The following is a 24,983-nucleotide window of genomic DNA, read 5'->3' as shown; positions in this document are numbered from 1 at the left end:
ACTTTTATCCATAAAGGAGAAAAGCCTGAGTCATGTCATTCACTGCAGACATATACAAAAGCCTGGGGACACAGACATGTCATACATAAATAGTTAAAATTACAAGGGGCTAAATGGAAGTATACACCAGAGGCCATGGAAATTAAAATTTTCAACATCACCTTTAGTCATGATTTTTTAGAAATTCTGCTAGTTTTTCAATATTCTGGTTCACAAGGAAGGATTGAAACTAAGACTGGAGTGACTGATAATGAGGGATCTCAGTCCTAATGTAGCAAAGGAAAAAACCATCTTGCTTATTCTGTCCAAAGCCTTGGACTCCTTTCAAGTTGTAAGACGTAACCGAGCTGTCATCTTTGGGACTTTCACTGGGCTAAAGAGATCACATATAAATCAATCCAGGGAATCCTTACTCTGGGTGTCATTCCATTCCATAAGGATTTAGAAAATACTCTGTCTCCTCTCTTGAATAAGGATGCTTGCTGGTTTAAAAAAATATATCCTTTAGGGCCAGTTGCATATAACAACCAAGGGGTCTCATCCTTCTTTCCAACATGATATCCCATGTGCCTCTGATATAAGAGGTTTGGGAGGTCACTCGGTGGAAGTTCTAGCTTTGCTGGAGTTTTCATTTTGTTTTTAACATGCTAATTTTGGAATTTCTGAGTGAATGAAAGAAGAGCAACAGACTATTCATGAACAAAGCAGGAGTCATCTGAAACATTGCTTTCACTGCCCTTGTCTGTCTATAAAAAGAAGGACTTGCTCAGCCTCAGAATCCCCATCTAACAAAATGTTGGAGAAGGAAATCCTACCCAACCAACAGCTTCAGCATAGGAAGGGGAGGTCTGAGGTCCCTAAATATAAAAGAAGCTAACCCAGTGCTAAGAGAGCACCAGGTATCAGGCAATAGGACTCCAAAGCTCTGGTCAGCATATATCAAAGGTAGCAATTTGTCATGACAGGCATGCACAGGGCTTGCCAATAATGTTAAATGATGTTCTCTAATGCTCGGCTCCTTTACTGGTAAACATACACCAAACAGTACACTGGAGTAAAATGGCATGGAATGATCCACAGGCATTTCCTCAATCCTAGCTAGTAAATCCTGCTTAACTGCGATCCTGGGCTGTAAGAGTGTCAGAAAAGAAATGGGCATTGCATGGGCTAGATGTGCACTAATCTGGTAAATGACATCACAACATGGACTGGCAGGAAGCATTCGTATCCCTGAATGTAGAAACTAGAAAATTTCTGGATAATAAAAAACTGGAGCTATCAAAAGAGGAAATTGCTACAGCTACTCACTGCTCAATGCCTCCAGTCAGCTTAGTATTTACTAAAAATTATTGTTAAAATACTTATGCACTACCTTCCTTTTAATGACTCTGAGTCAATATTAATGTCCTGTGCTACTATACAGTACTGTAGGGCATCATACCTCTCAACCTGGAAACATCAAAAAAATCAGGACAAGGCCCTTGAAAAATAGGTACAAATGTGTACACTGATTAACATATAATTTGCATACATAATTACGTAACCCCACCCACTCCAATGAAATTGTGGGATACCAAATTTCATACGCAAACTGAAGAACAGGCAACCAAAATATGGCACCAGAGTCCCTGTGCAGCCATTCCAATGTCCCATTACTTGGCTATTTTGCCCCATTTACCATAAACACTAATGTGTGCATACTGCTTTACTTCTACAGTGGATTACTTGGATTTTATTTTTACAGCACAACAATGCGCAAACACTAATAGACTTCTGTTAAAAGCAATACTGTCTCAAAATGAAAACAGACTTGGCATTAAAACTTGTCTGCCCTTGAAACTCACATTCATTTAAACAGCATTGAAACCCACACCATACCCAAAGAAAATGCATCTGGCCAGTGGTGGATAAAGATTACCTTTGGGCTGTTTTCAAATCATTGGCCACTTGCACACAAAACAAAAAACATACATGTGTTCTTTTCTTTGATACACCTTCCTGACTTTATTAAATTATATTCCTTGTATAGTACAGCACACTTGTTAGAGTGCATTTTAAATTTATTGTTTGAAGTGAACATTTTCCAGCAGACTGTACTGTAAGCAATGAAACAAAATGCACAAACCAATAATGACAAAACTGCCCAATTCAGAACATTTCCATCATAAGTCTACTTCCATACCCACACAATAAATAGAATGACAGCAGTTTAAGCCATAGGCATCTTGCACAGCTTCCCACACTTATTTTCAATTTCATTTTTTTTGGGGGGGGGGCACATTTTAAACATTGCTTGTATAATTTTGTAAAGTTGCTAGAATAAAATGTGTTACCACCATGCATTTCAATAGTCAGTCTTGAACCCAGGACTCGATGCACTACAGTCAGAGCAACATACCACTATGCTAAATCAGCAGGTTCCTGAAAAATAGGAAGACTGAAACGTACTGGCTATCATTTAGTAAATTTCATTTCTCACCACAGCTCTCCAACCTCTTAGCAGAAAAACCTGGACAAACAAAGCCAATAATGGGGGAATACAAATTCAGTTCTCACTTCAGCTCTCAACTCTTAGCACAAAAAATCTGGGGGAATACAAATTCAGTTCTCACTATAGCTCTCAACTGTTAGCAGAAACAACCTGGATAAAGCTCACAAGTGGTGGATAGGGACTTTAGGCTCTTTTTACCCTGTACTCATGGTACAGGATTTGAGCCTGAGCACCTCTTGCCACCAGGTGTATTGAATATGGGGCATTTTCTCACACACAGACACACCTTTCCTGCTTGTAAATACAGTCCCGCTCGTACTCTGCAGTACACATACACCACTTTCCTGCTTAGGTACATAAAATAGTTTCCATGCTTGCATCAGGTTCGTTTAAATAAATGAAATAGCTTCCTGCTCGTACTCCACTAAATAAATGAAATACAGTCCCGCTCGTACTCTGCAGTACACACACACCACTTTCCTGCTTAAATGAATGAAATACAGTTACCACGCTTGCATCAGGTCCAACACACACTACCTGAAAGCTCAAAGCTCTGAATTTCTCATCATCATTTCCCCACGCATTGCAGCAATAAATAAATGTAGTGCAGTAATGTAGTCCTGTCCCATTCGCAAAATAAATGCATCAGCAATGTAAATATAACAGACCTGCTCGCCATCGCACAAGACTCCAGCATTAATAAATGTAGACACAGTAGTCTCGTTCCTGCTTGCAAAATAAATAAATGTAGTCCACTTTCCACACTTGCATCAGCAATGTAATAGTCCGTTCGCTCACAGATGGAATGGGTTATGAAAGCCATAAATACATGCAGTCCAACAGCTGAAAGCCCAGCAAGCAGATGCAAATGCACCACTTTCTGGCTCCCGCTTGCAGATTTAATTCAACAGCCGGAAGTTCTTCCTGGGAGCTCTGAGCTCAATTCCGACAGGCTGATGGAGCTGACGTCTATGCACATGTGATGACGTCAGCTCAAATAGCGGGAGAAAAAATTTTTTAAATAAAAGCTGGGGAAAAGTCGGAAACCAAGGGATGCCACTCGGGAATCATGCCATCCCATTATTTGGACCCCAAAACTCGGTGAAAACCGAGTAATTCGGGGCAGTTGAGAGGTATGTAGGGCATCCACTTCCCAGAAAGTACATTTGTGAGTATTTCACTATTCATAGTTGTCTAGTATTTTAGGTACTTTCCTATATATGTTACATCATATTACATATTAATATATTACATATTCGTATGCTTGGTGGCAGAAAACAAAGTGTACTTGATACGTGTCATGTTTTTGTACTTAAACTATAAGTATTAAATTATAGATCTGACAGCAATGCTTGATGCTTATTTTCTGCAGTGGTGTGCTGTGGTTTCAGATATATAGTGTCACTTTAATTCTTCCACAGATTTAGGACAGAGTTCTCTCTTCCTGTTCATTATGCACTACATTTTGTAACTTTTCCTTCCAGTTTCAGTAGCTTTTCTGTTGTTCTTCAACTTATGTTCCATTGGGTAAGCTGACCACTGTTCTGATTAGCATATAAATCTTTGTGGACAGTGACGTTTAGATTGCATTAGCCTGCATGACAGACTCCATAGGAGAAAAAAAGAAGTTATGTACTCACCATAACGTTCCATGCAAGTTGTTCATCTTGCCTTCATTCTTACTGAAGGGTTCAGAGCCGATCCTTGGCTCTGACTCGGCCAAAATGCAAAAGCTTGAGGTCTTCAACCAGCTCGTGGCCTACTCCCTATCCCATGATGCACTGGTGCTTCTCTCAGATTTTGTTTGCTGCCAACTAATCTAAGTAGAAAAAAATTGTAATAGTAATATCAAGAATAAACCAGACAAAGACCAATACAGCCATGACTTGTCCAATTTCTCGGTCCCCAAGAAAAAAACTGGAAGGGGGTTAGGAGGGTGGGATGTAAGAATGAAGGCGAGATGAACAACTCACATGGAACGTTATGGTGAGTACATATCTTCTTTATGTGAAGTTGTTCTAGCTTGCCTTCATTCTTACTGATGGGTTGGCATCCCAAGCACCATCTTTCTCGGGTGGCTCACGGGAGTATGTTCCTCAGGACAGTGGAACCAAAGGAGGCTCTGTCCCTGGAGGCCCTATCCACTTTGTAATTTGAGTGATGAAGGTATGAGCCCTAGACCACATGGCTGCTGCACAAATGGAATCTATTGGTAGTTTGGCCAAAAAGGCTGAAGATGTGGAGATAGCTCTAGTTGAGTGGGCCTTTACTTTTTGATGTAATGGCGTATGGACAGAACTGTATGTAAAGGAGATGCAATCTGATAACCATTTTGATAAGGTGTTTTTACCACTAGAACACCTTTCTTTGAATCTGAAAATGAAACAAAGAGCTGTTCTGATTTTTTAAAGTTCTTGGTCATGTGTAAATAGAATCAATGCTGCCTGTGGACATGAAGCTTGTGCAGCATATGTCCTATCTTATTAGTATATTTAGGGAAAAAAACAGATAATTCTACAGTCTGATTGAGATTTGTCTCTGAACAAACCTTAGGTAGAAATGATGGATTTGTCCTAAGTGAAACTGTATCATTATGAAAAATCAAATATGGGGCCTTAATGGACAAGGCCTGTAACTCTGAAACCCTCCGAACAGAAGTAATAGCTACTAGAAATATGGTTTTCCTTGATAGATATTTCAGGTCACAAGATGAGGCTGGTTCAAATGGGGTAGGATGAACTGTGAAAGAACAAAATTTAGATTCCATGGCATAACCAGAGATTTAATGGGTGGTCTCAAATGAACAGTACCCTTCAGAAAGGCTTTAGAGAGTCTATGTGACATGATATTAGACCCTGATCACCAAGATGAAAGTTAGAAATTGCTGCCAATTGCAGCTGCCCCATCATTGAAAAATTTAGTCAAAAACTCTCAAATGGATGAAAGTGAAGCCAGATACAGAGGCAGTATTGTTTTAAACAGCCACATTGAAAACCTTTTCCATTTACTAAGGTATAACTTCCTGGTAGATTATTTATGACAAGTTGTTAGAACATGCTGAGCAGCAGTTGAGAGATTCTGAAGCCTGGCTATATTTGGAATTGGAGCAGCCAAGCTGTCAATTTGAGGGACTAGAGTGCAGGATGAAGAGCCCTTGATGAACGAATCAGAAGATCTGGAACTGGGTCCAGGATCCAAGGTTCTTCCAACAGATGAGGCTGGAGAAAGGGGAAACAAATTTGACGAGGCCAGTAAGGGGCTATTAGAATGATGGTCCTTCCCAGAGCCTTGGCTTTCTGTAAAACTTTGGGTATCAGTGGAAAGGGTGGAAAGGCATAAAGGAGACCCGGGGGTCAATTGTGCACAAGCGCATCCCTTGGGGAATCTCCCGTCAGGGGGATTAGGGCAAAATAGCTACTGAATTTAGTGTTTGTTGGAGTTGCAAAGAGATCGCAGCAAGGCTGGCCCCATCTGTGGAATATCCTTTTCGCTACTTCTTTCTTCAGGGACCACTCATCAGGCAATAGGATTGCTCTGTTCAGTTTGTCTGCTATCACACTGGACCTCCCCAGGATGTGCATTGCTATCAGAAAGCGCTGGGTGGAAGTTGCCAACTGCCATACTCTCAGGGCTCTCGACATAGGGGATAAGATCTGGTTCTTCCTTGCTTGTTTATGTACCAGACCACTGACATGTTGTCCACCTGAATTGCAATATTCCCTAGAGGAAGAGAGTCTTGAAAGGACTGCAACACTAGAAATACCGCTGTCCTCTCTAAGACATTGATATGCAGGTGAGCCTTGTGTTCCTTCCATGTGCCTTGGGCTTTTCTTCCCTGATAATGCCCCCCCACCCTATCAAGGCGGTGTCTATGGTCACAGTGGTGATAGGAGTGGGGAGAACAAAGGGGCGACCTATTGTTACTTGATGAGATGTCAGCCACCACTGAAGGCCTGTCTTGCATGAGTTCATTATTACAATTTGATGTGACATTGGAAGTTCTTGAAAGGACCACTGCATGAACAGGAGCCATTGCAGTATATGCATATCTATTCAACCTAAAGGAATCACAATGATTGCTGCCTCCATTGTCCCTAATAATTTGAGCAACATATAAGCTGGGGCTTTTTCTTTTGAGAGAAGGTTGAGGACCTGTTTTTGTAGAACACAAACCCTTTCTGGTGGAAGTTTTAAGGTCATGCTAATGGTATAAAATGGTATATTTCAATGGCGACAAGGCAGATTTTTATGAATTTATGGTAATCCCCAACTGACTGCAGAAGTTCAAAGTTGCGTCCCTTGCTTGTATGAGTTGATGCCTGATGGTGGTGGTGAGGAGCCAGTTGTCTAGGTATGGAAACACCTGGAATCCTAAACGTCTCATGTGAGCCGTGACTATTGCCATGCATTTAGTGAACACTCTGGGGGCTGTAGTGAGACCAAAGGGCAGAGCTCAAAACTGGTAATGACTGGCCCGCAGCCGAAAGCGCAGATGATCTCTGGATGGTCTGGCCATTTTGATGTGGTAGTACACATCCTGAAGATCTATCAAGCATATCCAACTGTCTTTTCCTAGAAATGAAGTATCGACTATAGCGTGACCATCTGGAACTTTGTCTTTTTGACAGATTTGTACAGTGTGCTGAGATCCAAAATGGGCCTCCAGTCCCCTGTTTTCTTTGGAACTAAAAAGAACCTTGAGTAAGTTCCGGATCCTCTCTGGTCTGCTAGGAGTGGTTAGATGACTCTTTTTTCCAGCAACCTTTGAATCTCTATGGTTGCTTGTTCCCTGTGACTGGGTGGATCATCCGGGATTTTTCTTAAGGGGGAGGGGTGACAAAGGGAACAGAGTATCCTCTGGATATGATGCTTTGTACCCAGCAGTCTTTTGTTATTTTTAGCCAGGTGTCTGGGTACAAAGATAAGCATCCCCTGACTGCCTCCAGAGATGGACAGGTGGGCCTCCTTTCAGGAGCACTGATAGGTCTTCCCAAAGAACTGATCTCTGTCACCCTGATTCTGCAGACCCCCACTGCCACATGGATGGCGTCTTCCATTATTACCCCCTCCTCTGCCTCAAGAGGGGGGTTCACCATGTGTGTCTTGGAAAGCTCCTTGAGTTTTACGGAACCACATCTTCCATCCTTTCTGACCTTTGGGTAAGGTCTGGGAGGGGTGGAAAAATGAACTTCAATGGCAGACAGAGTCGTTTCATCTTGCTCACACATGGTAAGCGTTTCCTTCACTTTGGGTCCAAAAAGGGATGATCCATCGAAAGGGGTGTTAACAAAGGATGACTTAAAGGGCTCCACAAAGGAACATAAGTGCATTTAGGATTGTCTCCTAAGAGCAATTCCTGTACCTGCTGACCTGCTTGTTCCATCAGCTGCGTACGAGACCAAACGCATGGAAGAGTTTACAAGGGAATTGAGGGTAGCAAGCTGGGAAGTTACTTTATCTTATACTCCCGCAGCTACTGAACCTTGTAGAGTATCTCCCAGCTCTTTTAGGAGATCTCTTTGCAATCTAGTAAAAGGCGTGAGATAGTTCAGTGATCCCTGGGCAAAGGTCACTGATCTAAACATGTGCTTTCCATATCTGTCCATGATCTTAGAATCCTTATTAGGAGGATGGACAGACGTAGAAGTTTCTGACAATTCCTTCTTGGTGGCTGCTGCCACCAATATGGCATCAACAGGTACTCCTTTGGTTAGAAAGGCCTTGTCCTGGGGGGAAGTTATAAATTTATGAGGCCTCTGAGGGACAGGTTCCATGGTATCCGGGGACTCCCACGCCTTTTGAGAGACCAGTTCTATCAGCTCATCAAAAGGTGGAGACACCCAAGTGGTGGAGGGCTGAGACACGAAAGCCTTCAGGAGGACTGACTCATCATCAGTAGGGTTAATGGGCTTCCAGCCACCCCTCTGTTTAAGAATTTCCAAGATATCTGCAAAGGAGATATCCTCCGAGGGGGACCGTAGGGACCCTTTTGACTCATCTAAGTCAGTGTCTGAAGTGACAGATTCCTGCAGGGAATCCAGATGCTTCCTCTTGCATAACCTCTTCCTGGGAACCTCATCAGTGGGGGCTTCTAGTGAGGTCTCAGAAGAGCAGGGTTCACCCAATGGGGCATCCTGAAGCTGTGCGTCTCTATGCTTTTGTGAAGCAGAGGCAGACACACGCGCTTTAGAGGAGGAGGTTACTGGTCCTGATGATGTGGAGTCCCGAGGGGACAATACTCTCCTCATGGCATCGAAAGCCCCCGGCTCTGATGAGAAGGAAGCCCTGAATCTGAAGAGGCAGGTGACTCCCTCTGCATTGAAGCAATGGGCTCCAAGCCCGAGGTAGGCACCGAACTCATCTGAGCTGAAGCTCCGAGAGGCAAAGTCAGAACCGAAAAGTCGGTTCGACTATCCTCTCCGGACCTGACCGGCGAGTGTCGTCTCCTAGTCTCCACGGTCGGCAGCGAGGAAGTCTCAGCTCTTGGAATTGACAAGCCTGGAACAGGTGTCGGCCCCCGATGGTTCCACAATCATCAGATCCAAACACTCTGGCTATGAAACCTTGAGTCGGGTCAGTGGAAGAACAGAAGAAGCAGGAAGGATTTTGGACGGTTCCGAAGCCCCAAGGGTCGGCCCCGACAAAAGTTTGGCCAGCGTTGGTGTCAGCAGAAGCCTCTGCACCACATGATCCATATCCATGTCTGAAAGCCTTGAGGACCGAGAAGAGGCTACAGATGATGCCACTGATTGGAGGATAGGTGACTTGAGGGTAGGAGATACCAGCTCCAATTCTGGGGAATGGCTCCTAATAACAACAACCGGTGGTTCCAAAACTTGTGGAGCCGAGGCAGACGCTTTATCTGTTACTTTAGAGGTTGATGAACCTTTCTTCGCCTCTGACCCAGAAGAAGTTTTCGAAGAAGTTTTTGAAGATTTTGATGTCTTGTCCTGGGTATTGTCTTTGTACAGGGATTTTTGAAAGGAAGATTTTACTAGACCTCTAGCAATCAGCTTACCCTTCCTTTCATGCAACACTCTACTGCTAAAAGAATGGCATATGAAACAGTCCTCTTGCAGGTGAACCTCACCTAAGCAATAAATAAATTCTGAGTGTCCATCAGTTATGGGCATCTTTTGTCCACACTTAGGACATTTCTTAAATCCAGACTTTGATTTCTCTTGCTGAAACATGCTACAAGGAAGAAACAATCCACACAGAAAAAAACTATACATATTTTGGTCAGAACACTACCAATATATATATATATATATATATATATATATATATATATATATATATATATATATATATATATATACTTATATATATTGATGCCCTAAGATATCAGTAACCTATAACTAAAGCACACATAAACACAAAGAGAAAGTTATAAAGGCTTCTAATATAAACAAGCAATATGAACCCTTTTAAAGCACAACACAGCCCTAAGAAAAAAACGGGCTCAAAGGAAAGACATTAGCCTCTAAGTTTAGGCTATCAAGAAAACACGGCAAATAACCATGAAATATCTATATTTAAGGTTCCTACTAGATGACCGAAGACGCATTATTTCGAATGCGTCTTAGTCGAACTTGAAAAGACGAAAAGGCAAAATGACAAAGCGGCATATAAGCGAATTCTTTCCCTGGGAAAGAATTTGCTTGGAAACGTCCGTTACTTTGCTGTTTTTGTCACTGTAGTGTGATCTCAGAGTTGATATATTTAAGTAGGAGGGTGGGGTGGCACAGCCCCCCACTTTATGTTATGTTTTAAGTGCTTTTTTTTTTTTTTTTTTTTTTTGGAACAGCGATTTTCTTCCCTTGGAAAAAAAAATTGCTGTTTTAAGTGTTCGAGTTTGTAAGCTTTCGCTTACATGGGGTCGATAAATCATTGTTCGCTTTTCTAAGTGTTTGATGATTTAATATAGACCCATATATTTAAAGTACACCAAATAGGGAAGGGAGTTTTTAACTAGGCCTAATAAAACGGCCACACAACAAAGAAAAGTTCCTATAAACTAAGGAGTGCACAAGCACTTTGGATAATTCTCCTGTATCAAACTAACTAATCTAAAGTACTACTAGCTAAATTTGAAGGACAAAAATTTAACAACAAGTATAATAACAAGAAATATTCTTAAATTTCACTGGCCAGAGCTGGTGAAATGAACGATCTGTTACAGCGGCAAACGAAATCTGAGGGAAGCACCAGTGCATCATGGGATAGGGAGTAGGCCATGAGCTGGTTGAAGACCTCCAGCTTTTGCATTTTCACCAAGTTGGAGCAGAAGATCAGCTCCAAACCCATCAGTAAGAATGAAGGCGAGATAGAACAACTTCCCATCAAAGATTCAGCAAAATATTCAAAGCCAGCATATCTGATAAACAGAATTCAGAACATTTCTCGTTCTCGCTCTCTCTCTCTCCTTCAAAATCTCAACAACAAATGGTGCACACTGCAGTGAACAGAGACATGCTCCTTGATTCTCAGAGATGATTATAAAAAATATGTTAATTTGCATGTATCATCATTATGTGTACTAAAGGTAAAGACTGATTTTATAAAGAGAATAATAAAATGTTATGTACTCACCATAACGTTCCATTTGTGCTGTCCATGTTTGTTCTTCTTCAACTGATGGGTTTGTATCCAAGACGCAGATCTCACTTAGCTGCTTCTTCCAGAGTGTAAGATCCTACAACTCTCCAGCTCCTTCCTTTACTCATAGTATCCCACCAACCTAACATACCTCAGATCAAGTTTGCTGCCCCTAGATCCAACAGGAAAGTGACAGAACATGAAAAGGGAAGCTAGGGCTCAAACAATGAACAGAGGTTCCTCTAATGCTCTTCGATCTCTCCAGAAGAAAATAAAAGAGGGGGTAGGAGGATGGAGAGTTGAAGAAGAATGAAAATGAACAACACAGAAGGAACATTATGGTGAGTACATAACGTTTTAATATGATGTTGTCATTTTCATTCATTCCTCAACTGATGGGATAGAGTCTCAACTTACCACAACCCAAGGAGGACCCCAAGGAAGGCTATTCCGAAGTACCACTGAGCCAAAGGCTGCTCTGCCTCTACAGACAAAATTCAGTCTGTAATGAGCAATACAGGTAAGAGGATTAGCCCATGTGGTGGCTGCACAAATATCATCCAAGGATGCTGTAGACCAAAAAGCTGAGGAAACCGGCAGAGACCTAATGAAATGAGCTCTAGGAGGTTTTGGAAAGGTAAACCCAATTTCCCATAGACAAAAGTAATACAATCAGTTAACCATTTGGCCAATATAACTTCAGATACTGGGTTGCCTAATTTGGTAGAAGCAAAGGAAACAAACAATTGTTCAGATTTTCTTAGGTCTTTGTTTCTACGAAAGTAGAAACAAAGTTGTTTACACATATCCAACAGATGTAACATATACTCGCCTTTGTTTGAGAAGTTTGGAAAGAAAACTGGGAGATTAATGAGCTTGTTAAATTTGATTCAGAAGCTACTTTAAGTAGAAAAGATAGATTAATTCATAAAGACACCCTGTCCTTGTGAAAAATTAGATAAGGGAGTTTGAAGACAGAGCCTGGACTTTAGATATTCTTCTGGCCAGAATAACAGGCACTAAGAATATGGTCTTCTGGGACAGAAATTTGAGGTCAGCTTTGGCCAAGGGTTCAGAAGGTGGTTGAGTCAAGGCCAGAAACATTATATATAAATCCCAAGGAGGAGTAGCATCTTTTAATGGGGGTCTAACTAGAAAAGTTCCCTTAAGGAATGCTTTGCAAAGTTTAGAGAAGACTAAAGTAGAGTTATTTACGCCCACATGAAAGTTGTAAATGGCTATCAACTTTAACAGCTGATAAACTAGCCCCTTCATTGAAAACTGTAGCTAAAAAGTCAAGGATAGTTGGGATTGGTGCTGAAAAGGGGTCTAAGTTTTTGTTTAAGGGCCAATGAACAAATGTTTCCTATTTTCTATTGTAAAGCTTTCTAGTAGAAGCTTTATGGGAAGATAACAAAATATGACAGAAGGGGAGGATAGCCTGGGCTATCTAGCAATCAGTATTAGGTAGAAACCATGTGGTCAACTTGAGGCCTGGTAAGTTTGGGTGAATCAAGGCTGTTGGGTGAGATAAAAGGTCTGGAGTTGGAACCAGAATCCAAGAAGGATATATAAGATGAGGCCAGACGAAAGGAATCCAGACCTGGCAAGGTCAGTAAAGAGCAATTAGGATAACTGTACTCTTCAACAAGAATGATTTGTGTAGAAATTTGGGAATAGGGGGGTAATGGGGGAAAGGCATAAAGAAGACTGGAGGGCCAAGCGTGAACTAGACTATCTCTTGGTGACTCCCCTGGGAGGTGGGATCAGGGCAAAGAACCTGCTACATTTGTTGTTTAGGGGAGAAGCAAAAAGATCTTAGCATGGCTGTCTCCATTCATGGAAAATGCTCTCTGACATTTTGACATTGAAAGACCACTCGTGAAGCATCAAGATGGACCTGCTTAGTCTGTCTGCAATCATGCTGGATTTCCCTGGGATATGCATTGCTATCAGAAAATGATGGGAAGAGATCACCCACTGCCAAATTCTCAAGGCTTCTCAGCAAAGACCTTGTGTTTGTTGATGTACCAGAATACTGACATGTTGTCCTTCTGTATTGCAATTGCCCTAGACAGGAGAGTGTCTTGAAAAAGCCTGCAATGCTAGGAGAACAACTATCATCTCCAGAACACTGATATGCATCTTGGCTTCTTTGGGAGACCACGTACCTTGGACTGGCCCTCCAAAACACTGACTCCCACTTGAGCTGGAGGGCATCCATGGTGACAGTGGCCTTGGGAAGAGGAAGAATAAAGGAATGGCCCTTGTGTAGCTGATTTGAATGAATCCACCACAGAAGATAACTCTTGCATGCTCAGGTGATCTTGATTGACATGGATAAAGGATGTTGGAGAATAGACCACTGAATTGACAAAGTCCCTTGAAGGATTCTCATATAGAACCTGGCCAGTGGGACAAGGGTGATTGCTGCTGCCATGGAACCCAAAGGTTGAAGAATAACTCAGGCCAGAAGGGATGTATTTTGAATCACTTTCTTGACCTTTGATTGTAGGGTGTCTATTCGAGATGGAGGGTGAGAAGCCATTTGAGTGGCTGTGTTCAAATGAGCACCGATGAATTCCAGACTCTGTGTTGGTGTGAGGTGAGATTTGTTGTAACTGACTGCACATATGGTGTAAGTAGTCTCTTGTTTGAATCAGTTGATGCCTGGCTAAAGCAGTCAGGAGCCACTCATCTAAATATGGAAATATTTGGAATCCCGGCATTCTCAAGTGAGCTGCTATAACTGTCATGCATTTGTTGAACACCCTAGGGGCTGTGGTGAGACAAATGGCAGTGATCTGCACTGGTAATGACTGGCCCCCCAGCCAGAAGCGTAGATATCTCCTGGAGTGCCTGTTCATTTTGATGTGATAGTACGCATCCTGAAGATCTATCAATCACATCCAGTTGTCCTTCAGTAGAAAGGTCAGAATGGACTGTACCATGACCAACCAGAACTTTGCAATCTGAACAAACTGGTTTAATTTGTTGAGAACCAGAATTGGTTTCAAGTCCCCTGTCTTTTTTGGCATCAAGAAGAATCTTAAATAAGTTCCGGACCCTCTCTGGTCTAGGGAGACCTCATGGATGACTCTTTTTTTCTAGCAGCTTTTTTATTTCTAGAGAAGCTGTTTCCCTTTGACTGAGTGGAACATCGAGGATTTTCTTCCAAACAGTTGGAGGGGGTGGGAAAATGGTATGATATAACCTCTGGATATAATCTTCTGCACCTGTGAATCTTTTGTGATATTTAGCCAGGCTCTTTGATACAGCGAAAGATAACTTCTCCCCCGCACTGCCTCCAGAGAGAGACAGTCAGGCCTCCCTTCAAGAATGCTGATAGGGCCTATATGAGAATGAGTCTCTAGATCCCTGGTTGTGTGGACCACCTCTGCTGTGAGGGTGGCATCTTCCATTAGAGTTCTCCCCCTCTGCCCCTGGAGGAACTATCTCCACATGACTCCTGGAAATCACCCTGGGACGTCTTAAACCACATTTTTCTACCACCTTGTTGGTTTCTAGAAAAGGGCCTTTGAGGGGTAGAAAAACGTACACCCATGGCAGAGAGGCTCTTTCCCTCTTGTTCGCACCTGGAGAGTTTGTCTTTCTATCAAAAGGCACATTGACGAAAGAAGACTTAAATAGTTCTGCAAAGTCACATAAGTGTATCCAGGCATGTCTTCTAATGCCTATATCAGCCACTTGTGATGTACCTTCTGCAGTGTGCGACATTAACCTCATGGACAAATCAGATATAGGCTGGAGAGTAGTCAGTTGTGAGGAAATTCTATTCCCTTCCTCAGAGGACATGGACCCAAAAAGAGATTTGATAAGCTCTTTGATCAAATCTCTCTGAAGTATAAAGTGTGCCAAATAACTAAGCAACCTAAGAGCGAAGGTCACTGAAGCATAGACATGCTTTCCAAATCTGTCCAGTGCCCTAGACTCCCTCTTAGCAGGAAGGGAAGAGGAACTCTGTTCGGCGAGTTCCTTTCTTGTGGCTGCCACAAAGACCATGTCATCAACAGGTACTTCCTTACTCCAGTGTGCACGTTTTTTTAGGAGGAGCAAGAATCTTATCTGGTCTCTAAGGTACTGGCTCAGTGATGTCCAGTTCCTTTCACGCCTGATGAGAGACCAGGTCAATAAACTCATCAGCTGGGGAAGTCACCCAGGAAGTAGACGGGCCAGAACTGAAAGCCTCCAGAAACACTGATTCCTCTTGGGAGGGGGTGTCAGAAGACCAGCTGCCTCGTTTTTTAAGAAGCTCCAGAATGTCTCCAAAGGCAACATCATTAGGTGGTGATCTGGTAGATCCCTCCCATTCATCAAAATCAGTGTCCTTAGTGACAGATTCCTGTGGAGAATCTAAGTACCTCCTTTTGCACATTCTCATACGAGGGACTTCCTCGGTGAGATGTTCCGGTGAAGTATCAGAAGAGATAATAATGCCCTAATGGGTTGACTGAAGGCTTAATTGGGTAGGCTATTCCAATGGAAGAGATGATCAAGGTTCAGGACACAAAACAGAATAAGGCACATATGTCTGTTCTGAAGAGGGCAGGGGTGCCTGCTCTCTAGGCATAGAGAAGACCTTGCCTACCACCTTGAACGTGGAATGCTTAGGAGACAGGGAAGCCAACAAGTCCAAAATTGAGCTCTCATAAATCATTGCCCCTTGCAGCCCTGTCAGCACACCACCTGAGGCGTAAGTCAGACTTGATCTATCTAATGCTGAGGCTGCAAGGGGAAAAGACGGCTCCATAAACTTCTGAGTAGACTCCAATGCCCTGGAGCCAGCACCAACGTTTCGGCTTTAAGAATCTTCCAGCTCTCAGATGTTTGGTGCCTGTCAACTCAGATGTATAACTGGAGTTGAAGAAACAAGAATCCTTGAATTCAAAGAAAGACACCCCCAAGCATTTTGGAAAGATGGATCAGAAAAGGAGAAATCAAGGGTGAGGTAGGCTCTCAAGCCACAAGGGTGCTACAGCCGAAAGGAGAAGACCTAGAAGGAAGAAGGCCTCCCAGAATTAGTTTGCTCTTCCGACTGATAAGGCCCCAAGAATTGAATCCAGCACAGATATCACAATCTGTGCCTAAGTGTGCAGAGCCCAAACAGTAGACAAATTTCCTGTGGGCATCAAAATTTGGGATATTATGCCCAGATGAAACACACTACTTGAAATACGCTAAATGCAGTGAACCCATATTGATTGTAGCAATCCTTAGTTCATGCTTGGCAGGTTGATTGGTTTTATGTCTAGCTTTCAGTCAACAGATCTATCCCAGGTAACCCAAGCTGGTCAACTGGGCACTGTCCAGCCAGTAACTTATTGACCCAGAGCTGCTGGTGTTTATGACAGGCACGCACTGGCCATTAGGGTCACATAGACCCCTCTTGCAGTTAGGATGGGTCCTTGGAATAAGATGGAGTGGGCCAGGTCCTCAACCCACTTATAACCGGCAAATACCCATGCCTGTTTTTGGTGATATTAGTCAATGTGACACAATGACCTACAGCCAATTTTTGCACCATCAATCAACCAATCCTGACATGATGCACAGTCTGAAATCTGTGTTCCCCTATCTAGAGGATACTGCGTACCACAGTTGATGCTCAATGGATAGTCTATACAACTCCCCCCTCCCCCAACAAACACCATCTAGAGCTGCCCTGGACTATCAGCAGCCATCACCAGTCCCCTACATCTTTCTGACCAGACCCTCATTCAGATACCGCCACTACTACCACTGATTTTCTTATCTCTTCTCTCTCCATACTGCTCTTGTCTTTCTTACTTTTATTCCTTTCTTTATCCCATTACTAAACCTTTGCCTACTACGTGGCTCCCCTCTACCTGTTGTTTTTCCTTCTCTGGCTCTTTCCTAAACTATTCTGGCTTTACTGCCTTTTACCAGGATCTTTCCTCTACTTTATACACTTTTCTTTCCCCTGGCCAAACTACCCCCCACTGAAACCTGTCTACTGCATAACTGCTTAAAATATACCTAGTTACTCCTTTCTATTTATTCTACCCGCTTTACCTTACCTACTGTTATTCTACCTGACTGATTGCTTCTTCTCAGCAATTTTCTACTCCTTTGGCTCTTCCCGCTCTGTTCGCCCTGCAGGCTCACTCCGCTCCCCTCCTTGCCCCCAAATTCCACCTGCCCCTGGGACCTCTACATTTATACCTACATAACCACTCCCTCCAAAACCTGAACCAATCATAATTACTTCCTCTCTCCACCCACTTTACAATAGTCTCCTCCCTCATCCACCCATTACCACACCAAACACATATCTATTATACACACTCATATTCAACTCAACATGACCTACACTCGCCTTCCTCTCCTACTACTAACTCTTTTAACTTTTCTCTCCTCTACCTATCTTATTACCTATTATGAGCAACCTTTACATCCCACTTTCAACATCCCACAAAATCACACTCTAACTTCCCCCCCAAGTATACTTATAACCCATCTCTGTCCCATATACAGCAACTCATATCTTGAACCCAAACACCATTGTCTCTTTCATATCAAATACCTTATACATATACTTACAAAACATATCTACTGCTTCAAGCCCTCACAGTTAACTCACCTTATACAAAGTTTGTCATTAATTGATGGGGACCTACACCCCAACCCAGGCCCAGACACCATTGTACTATCCCCTAATCCCCAACAAAAGAAAACTAGGTATACACCACACACCAAACCTCCCAAATCTCTCTCTATAGCTCATCTTAACATCCGTAGCATATGCAACAAGGTTACTGCTCTACATGCCCTACTAGAAGTCCAACAATTTGACATTCTCTGTCTAACTGAAACCTGGCTTAAACCCACAATAAAAGATAATGAAATTATCCCCCCTGGCTATAACATCCTAAGACAAGACCGTCTTAATAAAAAAGGGGGAGGAGTAGCTATACTCTTCAAAACTGGACTAGAAGTAAATGAAACTACTCATACCCCGCCACACGGCAATCATGGTGAAATTCTTATCTCCAAACTCTCCCTCAACACAAACAAAACTATAAACATTATCTGCACTTATCTTCCCCCAGGCAATAATCCCCCCCATATTAGAAGACCTATTAAACTGGTTCTCGATTAATCTCCCTCAAGAAACTATATTGTTAGGTGACTTTAACATAGATTGGAACGTTTGCAAACAAACTAATCCATCAACCCCTGTCAACCTATATGGATTCCATCAAACCATTCACTCAACTACTAGAACAAATAAAAGCAATAACAAAGAAACCATACTAGACTGGATCTTGACAAATAGTCCCCCACAAAAGTACTCGACAGGAACCCTCCCAGATGACCTTAGTGACCACTCACTAACATACATTACAAGGCACAAAACACATCTAGAAATACCTCCCCTAATTCGCTTATCTCGCAGCAAAAAACATTTTGACCCCCATCAGTTTCTATATGAACTTAGCCTAGTTAACTGGTTACCACTAAAAAGTCTCCCAATAGATGACGCTGTTAACCACTTTAATACAACCTTCCTTACTATTCTTGATCGGCATGCCCCCATGCATTCTATATGCATGAAAAGTAAGACAGCTCCATGGCTTACAAGCAACACTAAACAACTTATCCTTACTAGGAATAAAGCCTGGACTAAATGGCGAACCACTAAAGACTCTTTTGATCATCCTAGCTTCAAACAAAAAAGAAATATGACTAAACTAGCTATCATACAAGATAAAAAGAACTTTTACACACAACTACAGCAATCCTCCCACCTCCAACCAAAGAAATTCTGGAAATCTATTAACTCACTACTATCCCCTGGCAAAGTTGAAACTCTTAGTCCACTAGGCTCCTGCCCAGACTCTCCCTTACAAACAGCAAATGCTTTCAATAACTTTTTTACATCTACAACACTTAACCTAGCCAACCAACAAAGCCCAGACCCCTCACTACTAGGTAACCCAAGCTGCACACCACCACCATTTCAACTTAAACCCATACCTACTTCCTATATTCGATATCTACTTCAGAAACTCAAACCTTCCACCCCCTCAGCAGACAAATTGCCAGCTGAATATCTTCAGCTAAGTGCTAAAGCTATTGCTTACCCTATCTCTATACTAATCAACAGAACCATTAGAGAAAGTACTATACCTTCACTCTGGAAAATCTTCCACATCATCCCTCTCTTCAAAGGAGGTGAATCATTTGAGTATTCTAACTACCGCCCTATAGCGCTACTATCTCCTACTGCAAAAATAATGGAAAAATGCATTCACAAACAGTTACTTAATCACCTCCTATCCAACAATCTCCTCGCAAACTGCCAACATGGCTTTCGTCCCTGCCATAGCACCACCTCAGCCTTAGTATCCGTTATCGACTCCATTAATAAAAACCGCGATAACAATCTTCTTACATCAGCATTTTTCGTAGACCTGTCAAAAGCCTTTGACATGGTGAACCACCAACTACTCTTACATCATTTAAAATCTCTCTCACTCGATAACTTTGCCTTAAGCTGGTTTACTTCATACCTTCAAAATCGGAAACAAGCCGTGTTATGGAACAACAATCTTTCAGAACTTCTCCCCACCACTTTAGGAGTCCCCCAGGGCTCCATCTTAGGTCCTCTTTTATTTTCCATCTTTGTTAACGACCTGCATCTTGCCACCCCTCTAACTACTTGTATTCAGTATGCTGATGATACCACCATCATTTGCTCTGCCACCAACCAAACTGACCTCCACTCCATTACCCAAAAAACTTTTACCACCATAGAGCAATGGTTCTCCAATCACTGTCTCCTCTTAAACCCTAAGAAAACTAAACTTCTCCTCTTTCTACCTACACACCTCTCTCCCTCTATTAACTTCACACTTTCTTCAAAAAATGGCACCCTTATCTCTCCAGACCAAACAACCAAACTTTTAGGCATAACTGTTGACAACCTACTTAAATTTGACTTCCATATTAACTCCATCATAAAAGCAATGAATAGAAAATTAGGTTCCCTCTACAGAATCAAATCTTACTTAACTCTTGAAGCAAGAACTACCATAGCTAGAACCCATCTTACCTCTACTCTACTATATGCTTTCCCTATATATACTAATCTTTCTAAACATAACATCAACAAGCTTACTGCAGCCTACAACAACATTGCCAGATTTGCCACTGCCTCACCATATAAAACTCACCACTGCCTGAACCTTCGTAACCTAGGGTGGCTAGAATTACCCCACCTAATTCAATACTATCAGCTTACAATTGCCCATAAAGCCCTTTACCACCCAGAAAATACACCAATGCTCTCTACCCTTATAAAACCCTATAACAACCTAAAAAACCTTCGCTCTTCCAATAAACTACTGATTCAAACTCATCGATCAAAAAACACAGCAGGTGACTCTTTATTTTCCAACTCAGTTGGCAAAATTTGGAATCAACTTCCTCCAGATCTAACAGCCCAAACTTCCATAACACTATTTAAAACTAAACTGAAACACTTTCTAACCAACCACTGGCTATGCTCCTGCAATAACCCCAGCTGATCTTAACCCCCTCCCATCTCCAGTATCCTTTTCACCTTCTCCCATCTCTATTTTTTAATCTATTCACTCCTACTGAGAAATGACTCTCTTATCTATAATCTATACTTGCCTCTAAACTCTTTTGCTAACTTTTAAACTATTTAACTTCTCTGTCTCACACTATGCTTATCAGTACTCTAGTAATATCTGTATCTCCCTATCACCTTTTTCTCTACATCCTCATATTGTGGTTTAAATGCCTTGTATATTTGTACTTTAAATGCCTTACATATTTTGTATATACTTGTGTTATCATGTAGTAGATAGCGGAGCTTTTCTCCTCGGGCCTCCACTGAAAATGGACATTCATCCAGTTGGACTAGCCCGGTTAACAAATGTAAAATAAAATAAAATAAAATAAAATAAATAAATAAATAAAATGTATTGCTACCCATAACTCCATTCTTGGGTGAGTTTGTGGTAGAAACACCCAGCATGTCTTTGGGAGTGGGAGGAACCTGACAGAGACCTAGGGAGAACATGCAAACTCCACACGGGCACTGACCAGAGGACAGGAATTAAACTTGTTCCTTGTGCAGTGGAGGTGAAGACTTCAGTCATTATGCCAGCTGTCTTCTACCACTGTGTCCTTTTGTGTAAAATCAGTCTGACAGGTAAATACTGTAATTATATTAATCCATTGTCAGCTGTTTATCTGAATGCCAATTGAATGAAGAAAACTCACTGAAACTACTTTCAACAAAGTTTGGAGGAAAGTTTTATCAGGGAGCATGGACACCCACCTCTACCCGCCCCCCCATGTGGAAGACACCCCCAAACGTATGTGTACCTACTCCCAATGTCATACAGCAGTGGAAAAAAGAGAATGTTTCCACTGTTGCATAAAGCTATTTCAATGAGTTTACCTTACTCTGTCGGCATTCACTAGAACAGCAGCTGTTGGTAGGTTGACACACTCCCCAGATACACTCTTCCCTTTTGACTTCATAGTTTGAAACTGAATTCCTGACAGAGGTAAAGGCAGAGACAGTAGTAAGCAAGTGGTGTGGCACTGTGACACAGACTGCAGGATGGAGACAGCAGAGAGATACATTAGTAAGCAGTTAGTGTGGCACTATGACACAGACTATAGGATAGGAACAGTGTAAATGTCTTTCCAGTTAGTAAGTCTCAGGAGTATGAATTTCTGTCCCCAAATCCTGGATGCAGCTTGGAAGAAGATGACATGATAGTAAGCAGGAAGCTGGACATCCTCTGTATCCAACAGGCAAGACTGAAGGGCAGTGCAGCAAAGCCACTTTGTTTGGCATCCACTGCCTACTACTCAGAGGGAGGACAGACTAGAAATGGTATGGGAAATGTAGTGAGGCAGAGGCTTCAGAAGACAATGAGGGATGTCATCAGAATTAGTGAAAGACTCATGGCAATCAGACTCAAGTGTAACATTAGCAGTATTTATAATCTATGCCTATGCCCAACAGGGTTTGAAAGTGAGGAAAATAGATAAAATAGATAGATAAAACAGGACAACGTGAACTGTTGATAATGGGAGACTTGAATGCACATATTGGGACAGGCAGAACAAGATATTTGGACTGCTTGGGTCCACAAAGGTAGGTCAATAGGAATAAAGAAGGATTGGCCATTCTAGATGTCTGGCTGTCTGTGAAATGGCTTGACAGTGGACAACACATGGTTCAGCAAGAGAGGTAATCACAAGATCACATACAAGAGTGGCTAAATGCAACTCAGGTAGACTGCTTCCTAGTAAGGAAAAACAATGGGGTAGAATCAGCCATTACAAAGCCATCGTAAATGGAACAGTTGGCCCAGAACATAAACTACTGGTTGCCACAATCACCTGCAAGCAGTGGGCAAAGAGGGCTCTAAAATCAACAGAAACAAGGCTGGAGACCTGGAAGTTGACTGGAAAGAAAGCACAAATGCTCAAGGAAATACTAAAGGCTCTAGAACTGCAGGAAGAAGAGGAAAAAGATAGTGCTGAAGAAAAATGGCAGCGCCTCCAAACAGGTTGAGCCAGCTATGGAAACAAGGTACATAAGGAAAGTGGGTGGTGGAATGCTGATGTCCAGGAACTCAACAAAAGAAAGCAGTGCAGAAAAAAGTGGAAGATAAAAAAGAAAGATCAGGCTAAGAAGGAAATACTGGTTGTCTAATAAAAAGGCTAAGACAGCAGTTGAAATAGGAAAGAACAAGGCATCAGAGGCACTCTTAACAACTTATGGAAAGTGACTCAGCAGATGGCACAAGGAAAGCATTATGTTGCAAGGCAAAAGCAGAAAGATGAAGAAGATGGTTAATAGACACCATTCATAAGGGGTGCCAGCAACAAACCAGCTCACCAGTCCACAGGATATCAAAAGCAAATGGAAGGAGTACTTCCAGCAGCTTCTGAATGAAGAAAACTCTACAGAAGCGTACTGTCCCAGACACAGCCTAAAATGAAAGGAAAGTTTGTTCTGGAAAAACAGCAGGTTCCCATGATGTCACAGCAGATATGATCAAGATGTTTGGTGAGTTAGTGGAGAAATGACTCCTGAGGATACTGATAGCAGTATGGAGATAAGGACATATCCCAAATGACTGGAGAACAGCATTCTAACACCAGTATACAAGAAAAATAGGGGAAGTCACATCTGTGGGCAGTATAAATGGCATCAAACTCCTGGCACACTGCATGAAAGTTATTAATATGCCGTGTAGTAGAAAAGAAGATGAGCGGTTCAGATTCAGATCAGGATACAGCACAAACACCTGATGTTCACAGTGAGACAGATAGGAGATAAGAAACTAGAGATGAGGAAAGAGCACAACAGGGCATTCCTAGACCTGGAGACAGAATATGACAAGGTCACAAGAAAGATTATTTGGGCATTCTTTCGATTGTTCACAGTTCCAGAAACACTGACTGAAATAGTACAGAGTATTGCAACGACCCAATGACACAAGTACGCACAGTGTTCAGACTCACAGAGTGGTTCCCAGTGGGAGTTAGTATGGATCAGGGATCAGCTCTTAGTATACTGCTTTTCATATAGGTGATGGGCTATATTAGCAAACAGCTTGGAGAGGACCAATCAGCAAAGCTGCTGTATGTACTGATGTGGCATTACAGGCAGACTGAATAAGTCTATCAGCAAATAACAGGGGAATGAAATTCAAAACTGAAGGAATGTAAATGATTACAGATAAGATAGTTGTAGTGGCAGCAAATGGGGAACATCAGAAGGAGAGATAGAAGGAAAAATAGTGCAAGAGGGGTTGTTGAGGAGAAGAGAAGTCTGAATGTGGAAGTAAAAGGCAGAATCAAAGGGGCAGCAGCCAACCGGCACAGAGTGTCTAGGGCAGAATGTGACAGAAGAATGCCAAAAAAGCTGAAAAGTAAGATGTACAAAACAGTGGTGTGACCAGTACTTGGTACAGAAACCTAGACAGTGAAGGCAACACAACTGAAGAAGCTAGATGTGATGAAGATGAAGTGACTGAAATGGGTATTAGGATGCACACTGTGGAACAGATAAATAAATGAGGACATTACAGCAGAAGCTCAAGTAGCTCCAAATGCAGAGAAGATCAAGGAGAACAGATTACAGTGGTTCAAGCACATGTGCAGGAAAACAGAAGACAATTTAGTGAAGACGATTTGGGACAGACAGGAAGAATGCAAATGGAAATAAAGGCATCCAGCAAAGAGATGGATGAATCAGGCATGACTGACGAAGAAAATAGGAGAGTGGCAATGAATTGAGAGAGATGGCAACTCAATTTAGAAAAATGGGAGAAAGGGGCTAATGATGATGATCCTGACAGTGGTGTCAGGGTCTGCAAGTGTATAGCATGCCTACCATTCATTTTTGTTGTCTGTTTACTGCATATGGCTGTTGATATGTTTATACTTGTCTCCAAGGAATATAAATTAGCAGTCAAGCATTAACTACCACTGTAAGATCCTAGGCTAAATAAGTTATTAACTTCATGACTACATACTACTGCCACAGTAATTTGTGTGTTCCTAAAAAAAAACAGACTGCCTATGTAATATCTCCTATAACAAGTCAGCATTTAGTGCTTATCATAATGCATTACCTCACCCATGTACAAAGTTTTCACTTTCAAGCAGAATGCATACTACAAACCTGAAAGCAGTAATGTCATTGCATACCAGTTCTAAGTTCTTAATGTACTCCAGGTTCCTGACTTTTCAGTAAACATTTATCTTATGTTCCTTGCTCTTTAACACGAACATGATATGATATTCTTTTTATTGTGTTTTATAAATTTTGAAGAAATTGCCCCAA

General features: G+C 42.0%; 1 protein-coding gene across 5 annotated transcripts in view; it reads right to left on the bottom strand.

The window, feature by feature from the left end:
- LOC122815212 (voltage-dependent L-type calcium channel subunit alpha-1C-like) overlaps positions 1-24,983 on the bottom strand; it is a 2,602,552-nt gene that overhangs the window by 504,150 nt on the left and 2,073,419 nt on the right. The gene's annotated exons all lie outside the window — the stretch shown is intronic.

This window comes from Protopterus annectens, chromosome 11.part0, assembly GCF_019279795.1.
Source record: "Protopterus annectens isolate FY-2018-M chromosome 11.part0, PAN1.0, whole genome shotgun sequence".
Classification (NCBI taxonomy): domain Eukaryota; kingdom Metazoa; phylum Chordata; order Ceratodontiformes; family Protopteridae; genus Protopterus; species Protopterus annectens.
Note: the sequence above shows the minus strand (reverse complement) of the source record. Positions and strands in the feature narration are given on the sequence as shown.